The sequence below is a fragment of the Grammomys surdaster genome, unplaced genomic scaffold, assembly GCF_004785775.1.
Source record: "Grammomys surdaster isolate TR1022 unplaced genomic scaffold, NIH_TR_1.0 126118, whole genome shotgun sequence".
NCBI lineage: Eukaryota > Metazoa > Chordata > Mammalia > Rodentia > Muridae > Grammomys > Grammomys surdaster.
Genome location: NW_021620926.1, coordinates 4110477 through 4134467, shown reverse-complemented (window position 1 = coordinate 4134467; position 23991 = coordinate 4110477).

The window sequence follows — 23991 nt, the reverse complement described above, 5'->3', positions numbered from 1 at the left end:
TAATGCCTAACTTCATATCAATGCTATGAAACTATTACACAGTATTATTTAGAGAGCAATGTCAAATGTTTAATCTGTACTTGTACAGAGTGTATTTTTTTTCCTCAAGTGCTTTTAGTCTGTAGCTGGTTGGATGAATGGATGCAGAGAGGTAGATATGGGGGTCAGACCATATGACTGAACGTCCTTCCTGTGGCATGTGAGTGTCTCTTCTTTGAATCCAGAGACAAAATCCACATAGCTGGACCTAACTCATCACCGTTCATTTCTGTCCCCATGCACATAGACCTTCTGTCTTAATGAGAAGCAGGGCCTTTGATGATAATGTCACATTGACTCTAGAGAGAAGCTGGGCCTTTGATGATGATGTCACATTGACTCTAGAGAGGCTAGAGAGAAGCAGGGCCTTTGGTGATGATGTCACATTGACTCTAGAGAGAAGCAGGGTTTTGGTGATGAAGTCACATAGACTCTAGACCTTGGATGCCTTTGTGTTTGGTTCTGTCCTGACAAGGTCTTTAGTGTTTTGTGAATTGGTTAAAGTGTTACTTGAAACACCATGACTGAGTATGTCTAGGGAAGGGGGTAGATGATATTTGGAAAACTGCAGAATTAGGGATCTCGCTTTAGGCTTTAGTTTTAGATGTTTGTCCACAGATGGAGTGGACTCTTTGAATTCCCCCAGAAAAGTCAAATCACTTTCTAGTGTTTTTACGGAGTAGGGGACCATCTGGATGGAAGGCCTTGGATGGTGTCGGTCTGTGGTTTATATGGTTTAGGGTGTTGGAGCTTTGAGATGGATGCTTGGGACACTTCCTCTGGCTTTTCTCTCTCCTGCCCACATTGCATAAACATTGGCGTGGCAGGGACAGATGGCCATTCTGGAGCTTCTTTGATGTCACATTTGGTTGCCTAGGTGGGGGTAGAGTGGTTGCAGCCAGTCTCTGTGGGATGAGGAGAGGCTGGCTGGGAAATACCCACTTGACAGTGGGTAAACAGAAGGAAAACTCCACAATAGCTGGGTGCTCTGGTCCATGTTCCGTCCAGACGGCCGTGGAGTGGGATTTACGTAAGTGCTTTGCTTGGGAAGGAGCCAGAGAGCACAGAGCACGGGCCCTAATTGATGCACTGTAGAGTTTGATTTTTTTTTTTTTTCATTGAATGAATGAACTAGAGTGGGGGTAGGTAAGGGACTGCTTGTCATTACTTTCAGTCAGGGTTTGGAAAGAAAAAAAGAAAAGAAATCTCTCCTAGAAGGGAGAGTGTTAGGCTCAGGGGAGGGCACCTGAAATCCCAGGTATTCCTGGTTATAAGTGTGGTTTCCAGCTGATTAAACAGAATTAATCTGTGTAATGAGGGCCAAACGCTTTGATAGGAAAAGGAAGTTCTGTAACAAAGAGGAACCAGACAGGAGGGTGTGTAACGGCCTAATGCCGAGAGAGACGGTTGACAGAGACTGATCATCAGATGGGCTTGCAGGAGCTAAGATTTTGAGGGCACAGTAGAGGATGCCACCATTGGCTGCTTGCAAACCAAGCGTGGCCTCTGACCGTGGTGGAAAAACGTGGTGGTCACTGACAGTGCCTGTGATTCTAGCCTTGGGCTAAGAACTGCTACTTTTCTAATATGTTTACAGAAGTCCAATGGGTCAAACCGCATCCATGTAGTCAGCATCTGTTTGCTGTGCTTCATAGTACTTTTTTTTTTTTTTTTTGGGTGTGTCAAATTTTCTTTTTTTTTTTTATTTTTTTTTTGGGGGGGGGGTTCGAGACAGAGTTTCTCTGTGTAGCCCTGGCTGTCCTGGAACTCACTCTGTAGACCAGGCTGGCCTTTAACTCAGAAATCCGCCTGCCTCTGCCTCCCAAGTGCTGGGATTAAAGGCGTGCGCCACCACCGCCCGACTAAAATTTCTTTTAAGAAATCATTTGTTATATGGTCGGGAGTATGGCCTTCGGAGGTACCCTTGGGAGATTCAGCAATGTGTGATGTACAGCTCCCACTTTGTCCAGGACAAAGGCGTGGCTAGATCATGAGAACGGATGGGGTGAGTCAGGATATTAACCAGCAAACTGTGATTCCTTAAGAAGGCGGTGGTGGTGGTGTAACTAAGGATGTTGTTATTGTTAAATGTTTATCTGCAAAAAATTGTCCCAGGATTAGGATGGTTTAACTTAGATTCTTCAGTTTTTACAAGGGTGTAAACCACATTTGGAATTGTGAATTTGGGGCTTCTGTGGTAGGGGAGTGTGTATTGCTTATGTGCATAGCCTTCATAGTGTGTTTGCTGTCAGTGCTGGGTAGCACTGATGCATGACAGACAGCTCACTCACTGTCAGCCTCCCAGTCATCAGGGAAGTACACCAGTGGTCTACAGTGCTCAGCAGCGCTGAATTCTGATGTTTAGTAGGTCAGGTATAAGATGTGTTTTTTACTTAAGGTGATGGGTCTAATTGGGAAGTTAGCCCATTGGGGAGTGAGATTGGCTTAACTTGTTTCATTGATTATTTCCAGTTGCCTCCATTTCCTACAAATGATAAGTACTTTGTTCTTCTTTATGAATGAAAAGAAATCCATTTGTGTTTATATCATGTCTTAAAAATCCATTCTTCTGTTGTCAGAAATGTAGGTCCAGCCAACAGGCTTTCTGTTTATGTCTCTGGAGTGACCTTCAGGGACATGAGTTTGGGAGTTTTGCTGCATAGCTCTCTGACAGAGCTGTGAGCATTTTCTTCTGATATTCCAGCGTTCCTACTGGTTTCACTAGAAGTCGCTCTTCAGGGTGGAGTGATTTCTCTCTTTGTATTACCTATGTTAGTCAATTCCATACAGATATGCCATGGATTTTGATCTACCCTCTTTGCCCTCCTACCCCATCAGTCTCTCTTCCTGTCCAGGTCCCTCTCCCATATCTTGTTCACGTCTTTTTGTTTTATGATAAGCTTAGTTACCTACATTTAGGTAAAGACTTATTTGCTGATTGGGTTTACTTAGTGACATATGGAAAAGAATATTCTGTAGACAGGACAAAGTCAAGAGACCTCCCATTCTTTCCTCCTGAGCACTTCCTGCCTCTGATTTTGACCAACTAGTTGGTAGGATGAAAGCCTCACCCTCTCGAGTTTTCTCCTAGCATGGTGGATGTTAGGAGATGTGTTGTTGGCTTATGAGAGTGATCCAGTCACTCTTGGGTTAATAGTTGAGGCAGGAGAATTGCTCTTTGAGAACAGCATAAGTTACATAGTGAGTTGAAAGCCCACTTGACCTTACAAGAAAGCCAACAAAAAGGCCATTCATTACCTAAGGCCTGCATGCCCATATGTATCCAATGTCCATTCATAGGTCTACATATATATGGACATTGATGTGTCAAGACCCAGCCTTGGCTTGACCTTATGTTTTGTATTTATCTATCATACGCAGGCTCTATGGCTACACTTCACGCGTGTGTGTGTGTTTTATGTTATGTTTAAAATATTGAGTTCTTTTCCTTCTCTTCCTTTCTACTCTCTAGGACTAGGAGGTTTCGTGTAAGTTGAAAAATGCAAACTACAGAAAACACAGGATCTGGAAGTAATTTTCATCAGGAGAGAAATTACCCAAATGAGAAAAGACACTATTTTGTTGCTTGCCAGCTGAGGGAAACACAAGAGTGGGTAACTTGCTTTCCTTCAGTAATTGAATACATTATACAAGGCTAACAATTTCACTGGGACTTGGCAGTTAAAAGAAAGCAAGAGGCAGGCCCAGGTGTTCACTGGTCCCCTCTTCTCCAGAGTGCATGGAGGTGGCTGTGGAATTCAGATCACCTGCTTTCTCTTTCTGTCACTTGAATGACAGTGATTGCTGTTGATGGGACTCATTCCATCACCACTGTCTCCTACCTAGACAGGACTGTATGTGTCAGCCCAGGGCTGTGGACTGTGGGAAACAGGCTGGGAAACTCTCTAGTCTGGTGCCAGCCTTCCATTGGGCACAGGACTGGGAACGAGGCCTTTCTAATGCCTCGAGTTGGGATTCTCAATCTGCTTCCCATGATTGGAGTCTGTGGTCCTGAGAAGTTAGTTGATAGTTTAAGGTCCTTCATCCAAAAAAATGAATTTTTACCTTTGGAAATTAAGCAGCTTCTTTTGGTCTTCATTTCTCATGACATGATTTTGTTCTCAGATACCATTGCTACCACCTTCCTTCCTTCATGTAGCTCCTGACCCTGCCTGTGACTAATGGTCATGAACAAAGGTCTGGGCCTTCTGCCTGTTTTAAAGTGAAGAAGTTCACTTTTCCCGAAATTTTGGCCCATGTGACCCGAGTTGCCTGTATCTCAGAGATTGTCTGTCTGTCTGTCTGTCTGTCTGTCTGTCTGTCTGTCGTATCTATCTATCTATCTATCTATCTATCTATCTATCTATCTATCTATCATCTATCTATCTATCTATCTATCTATCATCCATTCATCTATCTATTATTTTTGACGTTGGAGGCAATGGGCTCTTAGTCTCATGGATCCTGGGTAAATTCTTCACTGTTGAACCACAGCCTGGGCCTGATTCTTGTGGCTTTTGTTTAATCAAGAGTTTGCAGTTAGTTGTTGAGATGTAGCTGGTTACTTTCCTGTTTTCTGGACCTAGTTCCAGAGGCCCCGCAGGTGTCTCTGCTTGAAGATTTGTTCTAATCTTTGTTGGCCACCTGGTGGTATGTTTGAAGGGACACCTTCACTCGCCTTTCAACACTGCCTCTGTTCCTTCCTGTGTTCAGGTCACGTGTAGGGAGTTGTGCAGATGCCTTTAATTTAATAGGTACAAAGGAAAGTATCTGGATCTCACGTCACATTTAGGGTTTATAAATCTATTTGAAGTGTTCCGGTGAAAGCATCGTGTGTTCATCTGTGTGTAAAACTAAAACCAGACTCATTGCCAAATTTAATTTGTCAAGTGTTCTTAGAAAGAGGCAGCTCTCTAGAGAGTGTGAAGCTCATTTTGTCTTAAGCTCAGAAAGATCATTCTTTGCATTTCTCTTTTCGTGTATCTTTCCCGAACAAAACACTCTACAAATCCACCCCACACACGTGGTTCCTGGCAGCTTTATTCAGAATTGTCCAAACTTGGAGGTGACCAAGATGTCTTTCAGTAGGCGGACGCCTACCTCATACGGTAGAGTATTATACAGTGCTAAAAAGAAATGAGGCAGCCATGAAAAGGTCTAGAAGAACCTTAGATTTGGTTGTTAGGAACTGGGAAGCCTGGAGGGATGGCTAGATGGGGGAGCGAGGGTCGATTGGGTAGTTTGATACATGTGTGAAACTTGTCCTCTCCAATCCCTGAGAATGTATAGTCTGAATGACTTCCAGAGTGATGTCAGTGAAGGATTTGAGGCAATAATGATGTGTCATGCGGGTTCATTGGTTTTAACTGATGCCTTTCCTGAGTGGGGTGTGTGGGCGGAAGGGGAGGAGTCAGTTCTTAGAAAACAGAAAGTCTATGGAAAAAAATCTGTCCTTTTGCTACAAACCTTAAACAATCTGTATAATGAAAATTTAAAACACAGCAACATCATAGAAACCCAAGCTAAAGAGATGCACCCCTCAGTTCTCCCCAGGGGATCCAGTCAAGGGTCTATTGCTTGGCCTAGGCTAATTCTTAAAATCCCTGCAGACCTTCTGCTTGGACAGCAGTTGCTAGGCAGCATAATAAGTTGCTATGTCAAGAATTGTTTCTGTACCTGCAGAATTGGGATGTGGCAAGAACGGCCTTTGTCCTGGTATCTTCATAGTTATGAGGCAGCAGTCTCTAGGTTCTGTTTTCCCATGCCTGGTCATGTACTGTGCTAGCTGTGCTGTGTTGATACTAAGGGCTTTTCTTCTTTTTCTGATTGTTTCAGTAACCATCCGTGTTGGCCAGACCTGGTTTTGGGGATGGTTAGAATTGGGAGGCCACTGATAGTGATTGAACATCCTAGGGACCTGGGTTCAGAGCCCGCCCTGGTCTTTGTGCCTTTTCAGGAGGAGTTTTGAGGGTCTGTGTGCACAGGGCACATGAGTATGAAACTGGGCCAGTGTGAAGAGTCATTGGGAGGGATTGTCCTTTACTGTCTGAAGTCAGCATCCTGGTCCTCGTGTTTACCACAGGCTTCATTTGTGCCATGCTCAAGTTCCAGATAGCGGCGATTCAATGGTAAACAAGACTTAGAAGAATCCCTCTTATATTTGTGATGAATGAAGAGAGATCTGTGCCATATGGAAGGTGACCGTGACTGTGGAGATCAGAGAGAGAAGCAAGGGTTTGGAGCAGAAAGTTTACATAGAGAGGACTCTTTTGTGGTGACACTGTACCCAAGAGGGCAGAGCGCTGGGCCTGTTGTCATGGAGACCCCTGAGGCCTGGGGTGTGATGTAATAGAGGCCTTTTGAGGGCTCTGTTCTAAGGGAGTTTAACCTGATTCAAGTGTTAGTTAGTAGGCACCTGAGTTGAGAGTAGACCAAGCAACTTCCTCGTTTGAACCACTGCTCCGAGCCATCCATGTCTCTAAGCACTGATTACGTCTTGGTATTGTACACACACAGCCTGATCCCCTTGGTGTCATTGGGTCTGTGTTAATAAAGTTGAAGCTTCTCTAGGTATAAATCTCTGTCTTTAAAGTTGGTAAGAAAAGGGGGTCTCATCATTGGAGGGTAGTTAGTTGAGGAATTCTATAAGGAGTTCAAGGATTGATGAAAAAATGCTTGAAGACAATCCACGGTTCTCTGCAGCCCAGCGTCCGTTTACCCTCCAATTGGAGAGCTGTCCCCTCCACCCTCAGTCCGCTTTGCCTCTTCCAGCTCCAGCCTTGAGGTTGACCCTTCTCCAGTGCACACGTCTCTCTGATTCTGGCGGCCGACTGGAAAGTTAACCTGCTCTCAGGAGCCTCATCTGAAATCACAGCCTGAACACATGTGGTAGATGTCGGATGCCTTCAGAAATACAAACCTGGAGTTTTTGGCTTCTGACTCGGCTCATCTGTTTTAAGTGGCGTGTAGTAAACTTGTCTGCAGATGTTAGTGAACCGGTCTGCTTTGAACAAAATAATAACGTTCACATCTGGCCCCCCTTTCATCTAGTGATCTTAAAGCCCCAAGTGCGTCTTAATTACTGGAAGGTAAGAAAGGATAGAGGAAAATCACTTTAATAACTGCAGCAAAAACCTTGGAGGGACGGCCTCTGGGGCCAGCAGAGTGACAAGCATTCTGCACCTCGACCTTGCCTTTCATCTGGCCATAGAGGTTCTCTGCAAGTGTTTCCTGCTGGGAATGCCTCAACAGACAGGCACAGAGTGCTGTCTCACTCCCAGCTTGTTAGCACTGTCCCCTGAGATGGCTTCTTCTGTCTTCTGTGTCCTTCATGGTCTCATGGGGAGTTGTGTGGTGCTTCATGGAGAGGATGATGCCTACAGCTAGTGAGGAAGTTTGATTTTCTTTCCATCCCTTTGGTTTGATACGCAGCTAGGTAGGCATTGCCTTTGGAATGGCAGCTGCTGGTCTAGCTGCTAATAAGTGATATTTCGTTAGTAGCCCAGGGCCTCCCTTGTACCCAGATGTCCTCCCTCCAGAACACATTCCCTGTGAGTTGGGATAATAGAACAGGCTGACAAAGGAGGCACGGGGCTTTGTCCATCAGAAGAGCCAAGCAGAACAAAAGCCATGGAGGAAGTGGACTGGTCCTGTCGTTAGCTGTGGGAAATCCAGCTGCTGGCTCGTGGGAGGGGAACTGAGGCTCTTCTCTCCGAGATCAAGGGCTGCTGCCTGACAAGTGGAGAAAAGCACTTGGCAGGGTGTGAAGCGTATGCACACAGTTAGCTCGCAGAGGACTGGGATGCTTTGGTTTTTAAAACAGAAAACCTTCAGCTCCATTTACAGAAATCCCTAGCAGCTGTAGTGCGTGTGCTGTTGATTTCACAACATAATATTCCCCTTCTTGACGGTGGCGTGTCGAAGCAAGCGATATGGAGTATTGGAAAGGCAGGCTCTTTTATCTTGTCTTCCTTCCTGTTAGCGTAGGTACCTCGAGGTGAATGCTTGTTATTTTGGTTGGAGGTCTGCTGGGTCACAAGCGCACTCTGTAACAGGACCATGCTCTGAGCATTTTGTCACATTGGTGTGTTGTTCATCTCAGTTTCCTTATGCCATGGGGGCCCCTGTTGGTGGGTTGCTAGAATGTTTCTTAAATAAATTCAGAGCAAGGAAACGGCCTAGAAATCTACTTTAGTCTTTGGGTGGCAAACTAAATAGAATCCTCTGTCCCCTCCTTATCCTATGTTTTCTTCTCGGGCAGTCAGTCCTCTTGCTCCTGTCGGTGTGGGGGAAAGGGGGAATGGATGGACGCTAGGCTTCCATGGGTGTTGGGGACCAAACTCAGGTGGTTAGGCACAGTGACAAGTGCCGCTTTCACCAGCAATGAGCCATTTCTAGCCTTGAGCTGGTGTTTATGTAGTACAGCTTACTATACAAATTCTCTTGTGGAGTGTTTGAGGAACACAGAAGAGCATGGGAAACCTTGAGCTTTCAGAGGACAGAGTCTGCTGGAAGCCCAGATGCAGGCCCAACAGCCCCTGTTGAACACTTTTCCAGTCTCTCCTCTTACAGTTCTTCCTTGTCACCTCCTGTCTTGGTAGTGACCCTCCGAGGTCACTTTCCTCTTCACAGTTCTTTATGTGGTGAGGCTCTGTGAGGTTGAGGTCACTTTTATCACTCGTGACTGTACGTCTGGGGTGATCCTGCTGAGCCCCCGATTCTGTGCACCTCAGTGTCAGAGATTCTAACTCCATCATTGTTGGCAGAGGACACTCTTTAAAACCATCCTGACTAATTTTTTTTTGACTAATTATACTTAGAAGTATAAAGTAAACAGATGTATGCTGAACTATTTTGTGTGTGTGTGTGTGTGTGTGTGTGTGTGTGTGTGTGTGGTAAACTATGCCCAACGTAAAATTAACTGTCTTAAACGAGTGATTGTGCAGTTATTACCACAGCTTTCACCATCGCAGACAGAACCGTCTTGTTGGACAATCCTTCCCCACTTCATACCGTCCACCCAACCTGCCACAGGCCCTGCGAACGTCTGTCCTACATCGACTTTGCAAGCTTGCTATAATGGAAGTTTATGTCTGTCCTGTTTCACTTAGTGTCACGCCTCCAAGGCCTATACACACCGTGGCATGGCTCAGAGACCTTGGCAGAATCACAACCTCTAATATGTATCGATTTTGCTTTCTTTATCGGTTTCTACCTCCTGATTGATGTGAACACAGCGGTCAAACTCCCAACAAGGACTGAAAACAGTCCAGTTATAAAATGGGCAATGGACTTGAATTTTCATTTCCCCAGAGGACAGGCATACATGTGGCTGAAGAAGCATGTGAAAAACACACCCTATATCATTAATGATTAGAAAAATGCTGGTCAGAGTTACAGTGAGATGCTATTCATAATCACTACAATGGTGGCTTTTTTCCCCCCACTATAAACTCTGCCCGAATTCCCACCCCACTTCCCAGAGAACGGATCTCAGTCTGTAGCTCTGACTGGCCTAGAACTGGCCTTGTAGATCAGACTGGCCTTCAACTCACAGAGATTCATCTGTTTCTACCTCTCAGGTTATGGGGGGATTAAGGGTGTGCACCACCATGCCTGGCTGCGTGTTAAGTCTTTATGACACGGATAGAGATGATGTGTGAGAGTGACACTGCGTGCATGTGGAGGTCAGAGGGCAGCTCTGTGGACTCAGTTTTCTCCACCTTTGCATGGTCCTGGGGCTGAATGAACTTAGTGTGTCAGGCTTGCCTTGTCAGCACTGTGCCAACCAATCCATCTTGCCAGTCTGGCCTGCGTGCAAGCATATGTGTGTGTGTGTGTGTGTGTGTGTGTGTGTGTGTGCATTATATATGTGTGTGTGTGTGTGTGTGCATATGTGTGTGCCTATATATGTATGTGTGCATGTGTGTGCATATATATGTGTGTGTATACATATGCATGTGCATATATCTGTATCTGTATCTGTATCTATATATCTATATCTATCTCTGTGTGTATATATATGTGTGTGTGTATTTAAACTGGAAAGTAGCAAGTGTTGGTAAGGGGTTGGGGAAGCTGGAACCCTGTGGGCTTTGGTAAGACTGTAAGAGGGCAGCTACTCTGTAAAAGTTTGGTAGCTTCTCAGAATGTAGAACCCAGGGTCACCACACAAGACAACATATACCCATGAAAGTGCTCCCCAGAGAGCTGACAACAGGGATTCCAGTGTATACTTGTAAATCAGTTGATTGGCTTCTGAACATGTGTTATCATTATCAATTCCTTCTGTACAAGGGAGATTTATGTTGCCATCCGGGCATGTGACCTCTCCTGCCTCACTGTAGAACCCCACAGACAAATGCTGTGACCCACACGTTCTGTTGTAAGGCTGCAGAGCCAACAGAGTAGAAGCACCTCAGGGCATGGGGTGCAGGAGACCCCAGGGAACGGTTCCAACAAGGAACCAGGCTGTACCTTTTTAGTAGCATTGCCAAGATAAAGGCAACATATTGTCAAAGACATTTGTATCCAGAATTCCTTTATTCTTTAGTCTTCTAGTCTCTGAGCATCCCCGAATCTTATTTCCCAAGTACGAAATCTTGTTGGATTTACCATGATAGAATTGGCAGCTTTTGCAAGTCAGACTTTCAAATGGAAATGGTAACTATGAAGCAGAAGACTGGTTTGGGTTCTTGCAAAGTCACTGTGTTTGTAGAGTCGGGTCTCTCACTCCGCTGCCCGCTAAGCTGTTGATAATTTATACTGGACTTTTATTGGCCTGGGGTACGGGCAGGTCTACCTAACTATTCATATTCTGGAAATCTACTTCCAACAGTAGAAAGAAGTATTCCTTCTTTAAAATATTCCTGCTTAACTCTGCCCTTGTCTTGTGTCTGGTTCTTGGGTTCTACACTGATGGGGAAGGATTCTAAGTCAGGCATGGCAGTACGCATCTATAACTCCAACACCAAGACTTTTGAGGCAAGAAAGATTCTGAGTCTGAGGCTAGCCCATGTCTCGAAACACAAGGAGTTCAGTATGCAGCAGCTCATTCAGTAGAGTCCATGTCTGGAATGCTCAAGGCCCTGACTCAGATCCACAGTCCTGCATAGAGTCAGGATTGGTGTCTTACAGCTGTTAATCCCAGCACTTTAGAAGTGGAGACAGGAGGTGAGGTTGAGGTTATGCTAAGCTACATAGAGCACTGAAGGCTAACCTAGGCTAGACTCTTTGAAACAAAAAGGAAAATGAACAAAAATAAAGAGTTCTTTTTAAGTCCTATGGGAGGAGGCTGTGGTTTCCAGATTTGCTAGATGGGCCAGCCAAGAGTCAGAATACGGAGTAGAGCCATCTTACCTAGTGGGTTAAGTCCGAGCTGAAGGTTGACAGTGAGAAATGAGTGAAGCACTGTGAAATGTTGTCAGCCCTCTTGGAGTTGAGACAATGGAGGAGGTAGAACTCTCTGGGCTCAGAGAATCCTTTCTCTGCCCATGTTCTAAACCAGCTAGGAGACCACAGAAGGAGACCAAGGATAAAATTCGTTTTTGGTAAATGTGGGTTAAAAGTGTGATGTGGAAACACAGCCACCGTGGGTCCCCAGCACCCCAGCTGGATAGGTAGAAAGCCCCACACTCCTGCAGATGGAACACTGGGCCATAGTAGCTCAGGGTCCCCCAAATCTCCTTCTGTGTGGCCTTTGAGAACTTTGACAACAGCGAGACATTTCCAAATACTGGATGACCAAAAAATTACTTAAAAATCAAATGTGAAGCAATTCAGGCAGAGCTCACCTATGTTGGACCACGCCACTTCACTGAAGTGTTGGTTCCAAACACACAAGTGAACCATGCACTGTACTATTCAGCATTTCCCAGACTGCCAGTGAACACTGCCTGAGATAGCTCAGCTCAGATCTGACAACATGGTAGACCGTGAATTGCAGTGTCTTTATAGTACATACCATGTTTCTTCTCCCTGGCTGGAGAGGTAGCCCTGTACTAGAGTATGTGTCTAGCACATGTGAGACCCCAAGTTCAATCCCCAGTAGCCCTGCCTGCCTTCCAGTTTGCTGTTATGAAAATGTAATTGTTTAGTTATGGAGAGCAAAACCTTTTAACATTTGCCTCCATTTCTCAGCATGTATGAATCAAATTGACATTATGGGAGCCTCCTGGTTCTTGTCCTCTCTGAAGAAGGAGCAGAGCTGAGAAACATAATCTAAGCAGAGGTCATTAGCAAAGCAGGCGTTGAAAAGGGAGATTGGAGTGGACCATCCCACGTGTGGCTGGCAGCAGAGTGGGTTCTGTGTTGTGACCAAGCTAGCTCAGTCAGTCAACAGGGTCTCGAGAGAGGGAGTGAGGATTAAAGAAAAAAAAAAAAAGAGAGACAATTAGACAACATTATAACATAACTCCAGTTGGTTCTGAAGCTGAAGCGTGTTTAATTTTTTGCAGTCTGCTTTTATATCATTCTAGGTACATGCAAAGAATCTGGTCAGTCCTAAGGTGTAAACAAAGTAGTATGGAACAAACAAGGCATAAACAAAGACCCTATGATTACTGTATTTAGGGACTTATTAACAAGACTCGTTAAGATACAGAGAACACATTCCTCAGCTGTATTCATCTTGAGCCTACTTCCTTGTCCTAGACCAATGTCAAATTCTTGCCAATATCCCAGAAGGAGGGCACTAAGAACTTTCCACAGTGTTGTGGATTTTAAAGATGTTTTATGAGTATTTATGAGGTGGGGGGCATACTCACAGAGTAAGATGAGCCCCCCTTTTCTCCCTAGTCAAGGTCTACAGGTCTCTGTTTAATGGTATTGCTTTCAATGATCCTCTAGAAAAGCCTACAGGAGACTGACCGCTGGGGAAACCCCGGTGCCTTTGACCTCTGGTATAGTGGTAAGGATAATCTGTTTATGACCTCAAGGAAATTTAACCACAGAGCATCATCAGGAGCCACCGCTTCCAATATCAGCTGCAGTGTTCTGGATTGCATCCTATCTAACCGATTCTGGAGGTGCTCATGGCTATCAGCTGTTTGAGGAGTTTTGTTGTTTTTGAAATTGAGGTTTGTCATGCAAGCTGGGGCCAGAGTCTTAAAATAGTTTGCCAGACTGCATGAACAGGACTTGGGCTGTCTTCTGGGACTCCCTTGTTCAAGGGCCAACACTCATGTCCGTCCTTTGTATAATAATGAGGGCATCTTTGGATTTCACGGTGTTAGAGTTTTGATGATAAAAGTACTCTTTCAAGCTGGAGACACAGCTCAGCTGCTCTCCCCTTTGGACCCCAGCTCTGTTTCCCTCATACACACTGAGCAGCTCACAGCCAGCTGAATCCAGCTCCAGGGGATGTGTCACCCTCTTTTGGCCTCTGCAGGCCTCTGGACTCAAGCACGTGTGCGCACACACTAAAATAAATCATGGAACACGCCTTCTATCACAGTGCTTGAGGGGCAGGTGAAAATGGGCATCTGTGAGTTTGAGGGCAATCTGGTCTGCATAGAGTTCCAGGTCAGTCAATCAATCAATCAGTCAATCAAATTGGTAGATACATACATAAGTAAAATATGAAAAATTTTAAAATTTGATTTGCTGACTTGAGTGTTCTAAAAACTGGTTAAATAAATTTCAGCTTGTGATTAGGACAGAATTTCCATCACCTTTCGAAATGGCTCTAAACATACTTCTATCATTTTTTTAGTGCATATTTATTAGTACTCCATAGACATCCCCCTCCCCACCTTGTCTTATGGTTACTGTTGCTATGATGAAACACTATGACCACACACGAGGTGGGGAAGAAAGGGATTATATGGCTTACGCTCCCACAACACTGTTTATCACTGAAGGAAGTCAGGGCAGGAACTCAAGCTGGCAGGAATCTGGAGGGAGGAGCTGATGCAGATGCCGTGTGTGTGTGTGTGTGTGTGTGTGTGTGTGTGTGTGTGTGTGTGTGTGTGTGTGTGTGTGTGTTGCTTACCAGCTTGCTTTCCATGGCTTGCGCAGCCTGCTTTCTTATAGAACCCAGGACCTCCAGCCCAGGGTTGCATCTCCCACGATGGGCTGGCCCTCCCACATCAATCATCAATTATGCAAATGCCCTACAGACTTGCCAACAGCCTCACCATATGGAGGTATTTTTTTCAGTTGAAGTTTCCTCCTCCCTGATGACTCTAGCAGGTCAAGTTGATAGAAAACCAGCAAGCACACTCCCAGATTATACAGGCTATTGCTGTTGCTTGTGGTTGCCCACTGGAACTTTGGCTGAAGAAATTTAATTATTTTCAACACATTTGACCATATACTATCAGCAAGCTATTTCCATTAATTTCACCTGGGGAGCAAATCGTGCCCAATAAAGGCTGAGGAGAAGAATACCAAGTTGCACTTTTAATTGACTTTCGAGGCAGAAACACCGTTCTTGGTTTAACATAGTTGGATGGTCTCCCAACTGTGACTGCATCCTGATCTGAAAGCAGCCGGATCTCACACTTGATGGTTCTGTTGTCTTTAACCTTCAACTTGACACAATCTAGTATCCTCTGGGAAGGGAGATCCCACAAGGGACTATCTAAATCAGATTGGCCTGTGGATGTCTGGGGGGGATTGTCTTGACTGGGTTAATTGTGAGGAAATGGGCAGCAACTTTCCCTGGGTTTGGTTCCTGAATTGGTGTTAAGAGTGGAGAAAGTGGGCTCAACACAAGGTTGTACACAGCGATTCTCTGCTCTCTCTGCGCTTGTCTGGGGATGTGGCGAGCTGCTTTGAGCCACTTACTGCCGGGTGGATTGTGTATTAATTGGAGTTTCACTAAATAAACAGAACTGGTAAAGGGCGTTTATTAGTCTGGCTTTTAGAATGTGGTCCTGGTAGTCCAACAGTTGTTGTCTCACAGTGGGAAGGCCCAGAATCCTGCAGTAGGTCAGTGTATGAGGGTGGATGTTTTAGCATTCTCAATACGGTACTGGAGGCCTGGAGGATTCCTGGGGAGTAGCTGGTCTTCAACCTTCGTTGGAATCCTGAAGTTTGATTTACTATAGATAAACTTGCTGGCAAGAGTGAGGGAGAGCAGGCAAAAACCAAAGTTTCCATTTTCCATGTCCTTTATCTGGGCTGTCATCACATTTAGGGTAAGTCTCCCTGCTTCAAATACCCAGACTATTTTGAATATGTATGTATGTATGTATGTATGTATGTATGTATGTATGTATGTATGTATAATCTTAATCCATCTCAGATTAAGAAAATATATCCTAGGTGTGCCCAGCATCTTAAGTTTATTTGATTTGAGGCCAGCCTGGTCTACAGAGTGAGTTTCAGGACAGCCAGGACTACACAAAGAAACCTTGTCTCGAAAAACCAAAAAAAAAAAAAAAAAAGCTTATTTGATTCCAGATCCAGATAATTGGGATTAGGCATCACAGACTGTAACCTGGAATTGTGAGCCGAAGGTACCCCTTTCTCTCTGAAGTTGTTTGTATCAAGGCAACAGGAAACAAGGTTCAGTCATTCATCACAGTGCTCTGTGTCAACACAAACTTTCTCTTGAAACATTTAGGCTATGATCTGGAAACAATCAGGGATAAACCAGTACAAACTCCCCCCCCCCCCCCCCCCTTACTATCCTTTCTGAACATTTTGTTGGGTTTCTTGTGGGAGTGGGCAGGAAGTAGGTAGGTGACAGTTTCAACTTGAGGGAGTTTTAGAGTAAGTGTAATACTAGGACAGTGTGAGTCTCCTTTGCCCCTCCCCAAATTTCCAAGTCAACACTGTTACTGACTTACTGTTACTGACTTACTGTTACTGACTTACTGTTACTGACTTACTGTTACTGGCTTACTGTTACTGACTTACTGTTACTTACTGTGCTTTAAGGGAGGACCCACCTTGGACTCTGGCCGAATGCCCTGTGTGTTCTGCTGTATTGCTCTTTGTGGCTTTTATGATGTGGTTTTATCCTAGGCAGGCTGAAACAAGCAGTGGGATGCTCTCCTCCCTTGGGCTGTTTATCTCCATTATCTGTAGGAGAAAGTCTTACTGTTATTTGTAGGAGAAGCTCTGGGTAGTTTACCACTGCAAGGTTTGCAACCAAAAGAAATTACTTTGCTGGTCCCGCTTATTTGAGAAGGGAGTAAAAGCCATTAGGGGTTCCCCCCCCACCCCCCGCCCCCTTACTCTAAGGCAGTGGTTCTCAACCTTCCCAAAGCTGCAAACATTAATATGGTGTGACCTCATGTGGTGACCACCAACCTTAAAATTATTTGGTTGGTATTTCATAACTAATTTTGCTACTGTTTTGACTCATAAAAAAAAAAAATCTGACATATCTGAACTGGGGGGTTGCGACCCACAGGTTGAGAACCACTGCCAAGCAGCGGGTTCTCTGTACAGATGGCATTGCATCCATTTCTAGAAGGCCTTTTGGATACACTATGCTAAGAATTTACTTGTACTGGGTCAAGTCCTGTGATTTATGCAAAGTACCAAAATTAATAGAACTGTATAACCCCTACCTACACTTTCAGATGAACTTGAACAGACACAGTGCCACAGAAAAACTATGATTTTTAGGCGTGCTTTTCTCTGGAGTGTTGAGATCCTTCTGGTGTTTAGAAAGTAACCTTAGTGGGTTTGGGAATGATAACATAATAGAAAATAAAACAGGCTTTATCTCTCCCTCTCTTCGCTCCTTCGCTCCCTCTCTCTCTCTCTCTCTCTCTCTCTCTCTCTCTCTCTCTTCTCTCTCTCTCTCTCTCTCTCTCTCTCTCTCTGTGTGTGTGTGTGTGTGCGCGCGCACTGGGTTAAGTTGAAAAAACAACAGACCCATGGCTGGAGAGATGGCTCAGCAGTTAAGAGCACTGACTGCTCTTCCAGAGGTCCTGAGTTCAATTCCCAGCAACCACATGGTGGCTCACAACAGTCTGTGATGGGATCTGATGCCCTCTTCTGGTATGTCTGAAGACAGCTACAGTTTACTCACATACATAAATAAATAAATCTTTAAAACAAAAAATCCCTCCACATCCAGTGAGCTTAAGTCCTAATGCCTCAAAACCTCCACTTCCGTCAATCGTCAAACTTCCCGACAGCTAGGGACCTGTGTGAACGTTTTTTCTGAAACTACTTATCTCCTTCCCTGTGGGTAATAAGATTATCCTGCAACATCGTTGGCAAGATTAAATGAACTTGTGTGCCTGAAATGCATTAACCATCATTCTGAGTAGTGATTGCACTGTATCCCCTATGGGAACAACAGTTTAGAGACTCAGAGTTGAGAACTGTGGACTTGTCTATTCTCACCAGCCAAGGAGATAACCATGTAGGGGCATGGAGTATAGTATCCCTGGTTTGGCAGCATCTGCTCCAGTTTTTAAAATATAGTCTATTTAGGTCTGGAGTCTTCTTATAAATTATGTTGTCCCCACATGTCATAAATGACATTACAAGAAAAATCTGTCTTGCCTATCCCGAGATTGTGAACCAACATTCTGTTCACCTACACACGTTGCAAATGGTGACTCTGGAACCCAGATGGGAGTTTCCCTGAAAGCCAGAATGCCACTGAGACTTGGGAAGCTGTCATCAGAGCAGATGAGGCGGGGATAAAACACACATGAAACAAGCAGGATGAGTTTTCTCTTAGGAACTACTTCCTGTGTGTAGAGAAGGGAGCTTACTTAACCGAACGTCCATGACTGTCCGATGTCTTCAAGACAAACATGTCCCCAATAAAGGTATTTGCATTCACATTCTTTGAGAATTTAGGTTTGAACTTGCCTCATCCTGTTAAATAATAAATGGGGCACAGTATGCATATTAACATTCCTTCTGATTGGGCAGTTGAGTTGCTGCTGTCACTTAAGCATTATATGTGACACCACTTGGAAAAGATCACTGGGCTGTCTTCAGTAAGACCATACGAGACCATCCTTAAAATAGCACCTCCAGCACCATACCCTCCCTCCTTGTCTTTCCTACACAGCTGTCGGAACACCTTCCCTTAGGAAGAAATGAGTTGCTACTGCCAGGCACAGCCCTGACAAAAGGCCAAACTTAGGAATGAAGGGGACTTAGGTTGGAATTCTACTCAGCTCCTTCAAGAACTTGGCAATGTATTCTCTGAGCTCCTCTGCAGAGTGGCTCAGTTCCTATCCACAGACTGAGTGAACACCTTAATCTATCCAGTATCCCTATGCAGATTGATAGGGCTTAAGTTTCATTCTTTTTGGAATATCCACATGTATGCATACATGCGCATGTACACATACAAACACACATACATACACATGCACACTCAGACAAATGCACACTTTCATATATACATACATGCACATATACATGCACACACTCAGACACATATACACATGCACACACTCAGACACATACACAAATGCACACACAGACACATGCATACACATAGCCACACACTACAAACACACACGCACGAACACACATACCTTTTCCAAGAAAAACCCTTTAAAAAGGAACGGAAACTTTTGGCTATTTAGTAGAAGTGTTTTGGGAAGGGGGAGGGCTATCCGTTTGAGGGAGCCAGGACTCTCATTTTTAATCTTCAGTAGTTTTCGGTGCTCTGAGATGCTATGCTATGTAACACAGTCTAACGATAATCAACCTTTATTACCGTCTGCACTCCGTCTCCAGGATCATGCGTGAAGCTCATAGCTCACCTGGGAGGGGCTTAAGTGTTATTAAAAAGCTTGTTTACAGATGAGAAACTGGAGTTTAATGTGGTTAAGTAACTAACCTTATCATCCTCTGGCCTCAGAGCTGGCATTCTGAGCTTTTGCCAAGTCCCCCTCCTGCAGAGTGCAGAGGCAGGCGCTCCTGGAGATTAGGGTCCATCCTTTCCTTCTTCATGCTTCCCAGGCACTGCTAAATCTCAGGTGGCAGAAAACGAAGGGAGATTTTTTTCTTTTTTAAGACTAGAGTGTATGGAGTGACGTTTGGAAATGTTTATTTGGTCAAGGACCGTAGTCCCTGAGAATGTTGGTAGCCATATTTGAAATGATGTGTCCTTAGTGCTTACAGCCTGAGTCTTTCCCTGAGTGATGTCTTGAACACCAAAGGGTCTAAAGTAATAGTATTAATTATAATATTAATTAATGTTAACCAACACAATATTATTAGTAATAACAATTTAGTAATAATGTTGATAATACTTTTTGATATAATATTAATTGTCCTCAAAGTTGAATCCATTCCCTTATGAGGATGATCCAGGGCTGCCTCCTTCCCACCCCAAAGTGTCGGTCCCCTCTGAGTTAGCCTTCTGGGACGTTATTCTCTTATCCTGTTGAGAAAGTACTTCCTGATGACAGAGACACAGTAGCGAAGGATTGGAGGTGTCCCCTTTGTTCTGGATGGCGCTCCCTGGCAGCCCATTGTTTACTCCTCAGGAGAGCATTGCAGGCGCTGTTGACCTGTCAGGACAAGTAGGCTCTGTGTTTTCTCTTCAGAAAAGTTGGAAAGTAGCCCTTTGTCAGAGGCTTGCCTCACACTAGTCAACAGCTAAATGTAAATAAATAAAAATGCAAATCGACCTTGGCTGCAGAAACAAACACTCGGAGAGCCTTTCACGCAGCTTTCCACTGAGACTGTTGTCATGCTGCCTGTGCCTGTATGTCCTGCACTGTCCACCTTCCTAAAAGGAACGCTTGCATGTCTTGGCTACTGTGTCCTGAAACTTATAGCAGAAAATGCCATTGGCAGGGGTTCGGTAGGGGGTGGTTAGCACCTGATTTCTGAAATACATTGGTAGTCTGCCCTTTCGGGAACCGAGTGTATCTACAAAACCCGAGTTAAGTTTAAGGTGTCTTTGGAGCCTTTTTGGTAGCTTTGTGATCACTTGGAAGGCCCTTACAAGTTTTTGTTAGCCAAAGGCAGTGTTGTGACAGGTGTGTTGAGCCTGTGGCCTCGTATACTCTGAACATCACTCATAGCTGATGTCAGAAGCCAAACTGTCTTCAGCTTAAGGAGTTAAGGGTGGGTGGTTCACTCTGTCTCCATGTGATCATAAAGAATCCAAACTAATTCTGTGTGGCTGGGTAAAGCTCCTAGTCCTTCTATGGCTTTTCCACATTCTGTAAGCAGACAGTGAAGAGGGAATTAGCAGAGTACCCCAAAGCTCTAGCAGGAGGCAACAGGACTGGGAGCAGCCAACTTAGCCACGGCCACATTCTGTTGGTCAGAGCTCTGGCAGTGGCCACTGGGTCTGTGGCTCCTGGGAAGGCTTCATTCCCTCACTTCCCAGGTGAAAGGTGACTGCCCCCGTCGGTTATCACAGTGTGATCCAGAACTTTCCAAAGACAGCATGCTTCAGCAGGGAAGACTCAGTTACCATTAATATCACTGAGCAGCGAGGGTTTGATGGAATTTCCAAAATTCATTTTGCCTTCGGTGGTTATGAGTGTTCTGCATGAGGGAAGGGAGGATGTCATGTGTTTAGTTTCCTTTTTTTTTTTTTTTTTTAAATAATGCTTCAGTGGGACATTTCTGCTTTGTGATGACGTGCTTATAACGTGCTCAGAGCCTTGGGATGGATTTCTGCCTGTGCATGCAGGAGTCCTGCCATGACCCTGCAGATAGTTCCTGGAGAGCCATATAAACCGAGATTGCCCCGTGCCCCTGTACTTCCAGTAGCTCTGAGTTTATGGCTTCCGTGGACAGGAAGGCCACTTCTTCCTTTATCATTTGAGAAGTGTCCTGGGAGTTTATTTCAGAAAGACCGCAGACAGATGTTCCTGCTTAGAAGGAAAATCCCAGCTACCTGATTTTTTTTTTTTTCCTGCTAAAAGGTTTTCCCCAGATCTATAAATTTGGGGGCTTCTCATCTTTGAGATAATCTTGGTAAGAACTTTAAACTTTGCCTAGGTGGCAGTCATCCCACTAGAGCATGTGGGATGTCAATGAATCCTTGGTCAGACCTTTTCTCTCCCCTGAAGAAAGACCCCTCATGGCAGAGGGGGGTGAGGTTTTGGGTGTACTGGCAGGCTCTGGCACTCTCTCTGAGTTCTTATGGTTGCTTCATTCCTCCCTGTCACTGCGGTTTTAAAATCTTGTTGTCCTTGACGCCAGTCAGCACTCTGACTCCTTACGTTGTGTTTACAGTAAGCTGTCACACCAGAGAGCCAAGCTTGTTAAGTTGAGACTGAGTAGGTTCTTGGCAGAGCCACTTCAGATGGACTCCTGATACTGGCAGGGTGCTGCTCAGAGTCGTCTGACACTTGATGGCTGCTCAACTCGCCGAGTCTCTCCCTCCTCACACACTTTGCAACTCTTCCAAAGCTGCCCTGTCATGGCAAATACTAATCGATACTGTCATACACGTGAGCCGGTACTGATTGAACTCACTGTGTCTGTGTACTGCCTTCTCTTGTGAATTGTGGTAGAACACGGACTGAGTCAATTATAATACAAGATCGAAATAGTAATTATTTACACAGTAAGCCATATATATATATATATGTAATCTATATTATGTCACGTAGATTAATAATTGCTAAATTGTAGATAGCACACAAAAGGCAGAGGCATAGAGAACATGTTAAGCATTAAACTCTTCCAAACACCAGCAGGGTAACATCCTTATTTGTTATTGTATGAAAGAGGAAACTGAGGCAGAGGCTGGAAAACTTGCCCAGAGTCCTGTTGCTGGGCCGGTATGTGCAGAACTAACCATCCTATAGCGTCCCTGGAGGAACGTGGCTATCCTCCTGGGGATCCCCCCCCCACCCCCCTTTTGGACATCCTCTGGCTCCGAGTGCCTAGTTCAGCTGAGACTTTGTCCTCCTGTAGCTCTTTCACTGAACATGACAGAGTCCAAGCTCCCAGCTGAGTCCCCCTTACTCAGTAGCCTTTCCTGGAGGTGTCTCCACCAGCAGAAGCTCTTTCCTTGAGTGTCTTGAGGAAATAGCAAGGGCCAGGTGACGAGGGGAGCCTTTGTTTATACTATCCCTGTATTGGTTAGATGAGCACTCCTGTTATCCCATTTCCCAAATACCCAAACCAAGACCAACATAAAACAGTCCTCAACTCTAGGGAAAGGTGTGGAATCAGAACCCATAGGAGCCTATGGCCACGCCACCTTGACCATACCCGATCTCCTCTGGCCTGGTAAGTAAGCTACAGGGCTGAGCCTGGTCAGTACTTGGATGGAGTTGGAATCCATAGGAAATTTTACCAAGATTGGTTTCTGGTCCACTCAGTGCACTCAGTGGCAGGAGGAGTGTGTGAGCTTCCTGGGTACTCTTGAGTGTTGACAGCTGCCGCAGGAGTGGTTTGTCATGAAAAGACCGCTAGCATTCAGCCCCAAATTTACCCTGATTTGCTAAAAGAGGAGGCAGATCCTCTGATGAGGACAGGAAGAGCTCATGAGTACTTGTGGCTAAGGGGCCGCATGTCTTCCCCAAAGTGAGCTTCATCTATTATATAGTCGGTTCTCACATGTTATACAGTCACTAGTGCAGATATAACTTACAGAAGACTGTCACTTTAACAGTTTGCTCTTGGGGCCATCGGAGGGCTTACTGGGTTCAGGCACTTGACCTGTGACGATCTGAATTGTGGTAGAGCGCACCTAGTGGAAGGAAAGACCCATGTTTGATAAGCTGTGCTCTGGCATCTTACCCCACACGTATGCTGTGCTACACGTCGGTCCCTCCCACCCTCCCACACAAAATAAACAAGTAAGTGGGGTTGACAAACTTAAGGCCATGCATGGGGGCGCATCCCTTTAATTCCAGTAACAGGAGGCAGATACAGGCAGAGCTTGTGGATCTACCTTGTGAGCCAGTTAGGGCTATACCTTTAGACTTTGTCTAGAACAAATCAAGCCTTTCGTTTGGGTTTGCAGCACACTTGGGGAGCAGTTGGCACCGCAGCACAAGTGTTTCTTGTTCTACCAGATCATTTGAGAGCAAGTGGCCCTCCACTCAGGCATTCATATTTTTTCCCCTTCACCAAAGCGCGGGGCCGATTTGGTGTATCCTTGCTGTCCACCTTTCCTCATTCCATCTTTGCATTTTGTTGTCTATCCTTAGTACAGTCATTCCCGTGTCTGGGTGAGAACCGTATCTATCCATGTAACTGTTTCTCATGACCTTGGGACTTTTGAAAAGCTGGGGCCAGTTGCTTTGTAGGGTCCCTTTAATTTAGCATCATTGAATGTTTTCTCATTGCTCAGTTCATGTGGTGCGTCATGGGTAGACATGCCATTCACGAGGACACGCCTAAGCCTGTGTCTTCTGAGAGCGGCTGATTTTGACATGTCTCACATCTGGTGATGTGTGCTCAAATGGGTCTCAGGGTTAAGAAGCTTTCTTGCTTTTCCTTGGATAAGGGTATCATAATTTTGGAATGATATTGATTTCTCATTACAAACTCTTAGTTTTATATTTTTCAGTGTAGACTCACGGTTTCCTATAACTGTAGTTTAAATGTGTCATCAGGGGTAAAGGAAGTCACAACAATGGGGTCGCCATGATGGCAGTAGTGCCTTAATAGGACAAAGAAAAGACACCTGAGGTAACACTTCCTTTTGTCATAGGGCACCCTCCACCATGCTGTGATGTAACAAGAAAATCCTCACCTACTAGTAACCAGATGCAGGTATCATGGGCTTCCCAGCCTCCAGAACCATGAACTGAATACACTTCTATTCTTAATAAATTATTCAGACTTCTGTTGTCCCAGAAGAAGATGGACTAATATATTGTGTGTCTTACTTAGGGTTTCGTTGCTGTGAAGAGACACCATGACCAAGGCAATTCTTATAAAGGTTTTAGTTGGGGCTGTCTTACAGTTCATGGGTGGAGGCATGTCATACAGACTTGATGCTGTAGGAGCCAAGAGTTGTACATCTCAATCTGAAGGCAGCGAGGAGGAGACTCTTCTGCAGGCATCCAGGAGGGGACTCTCTTTCAC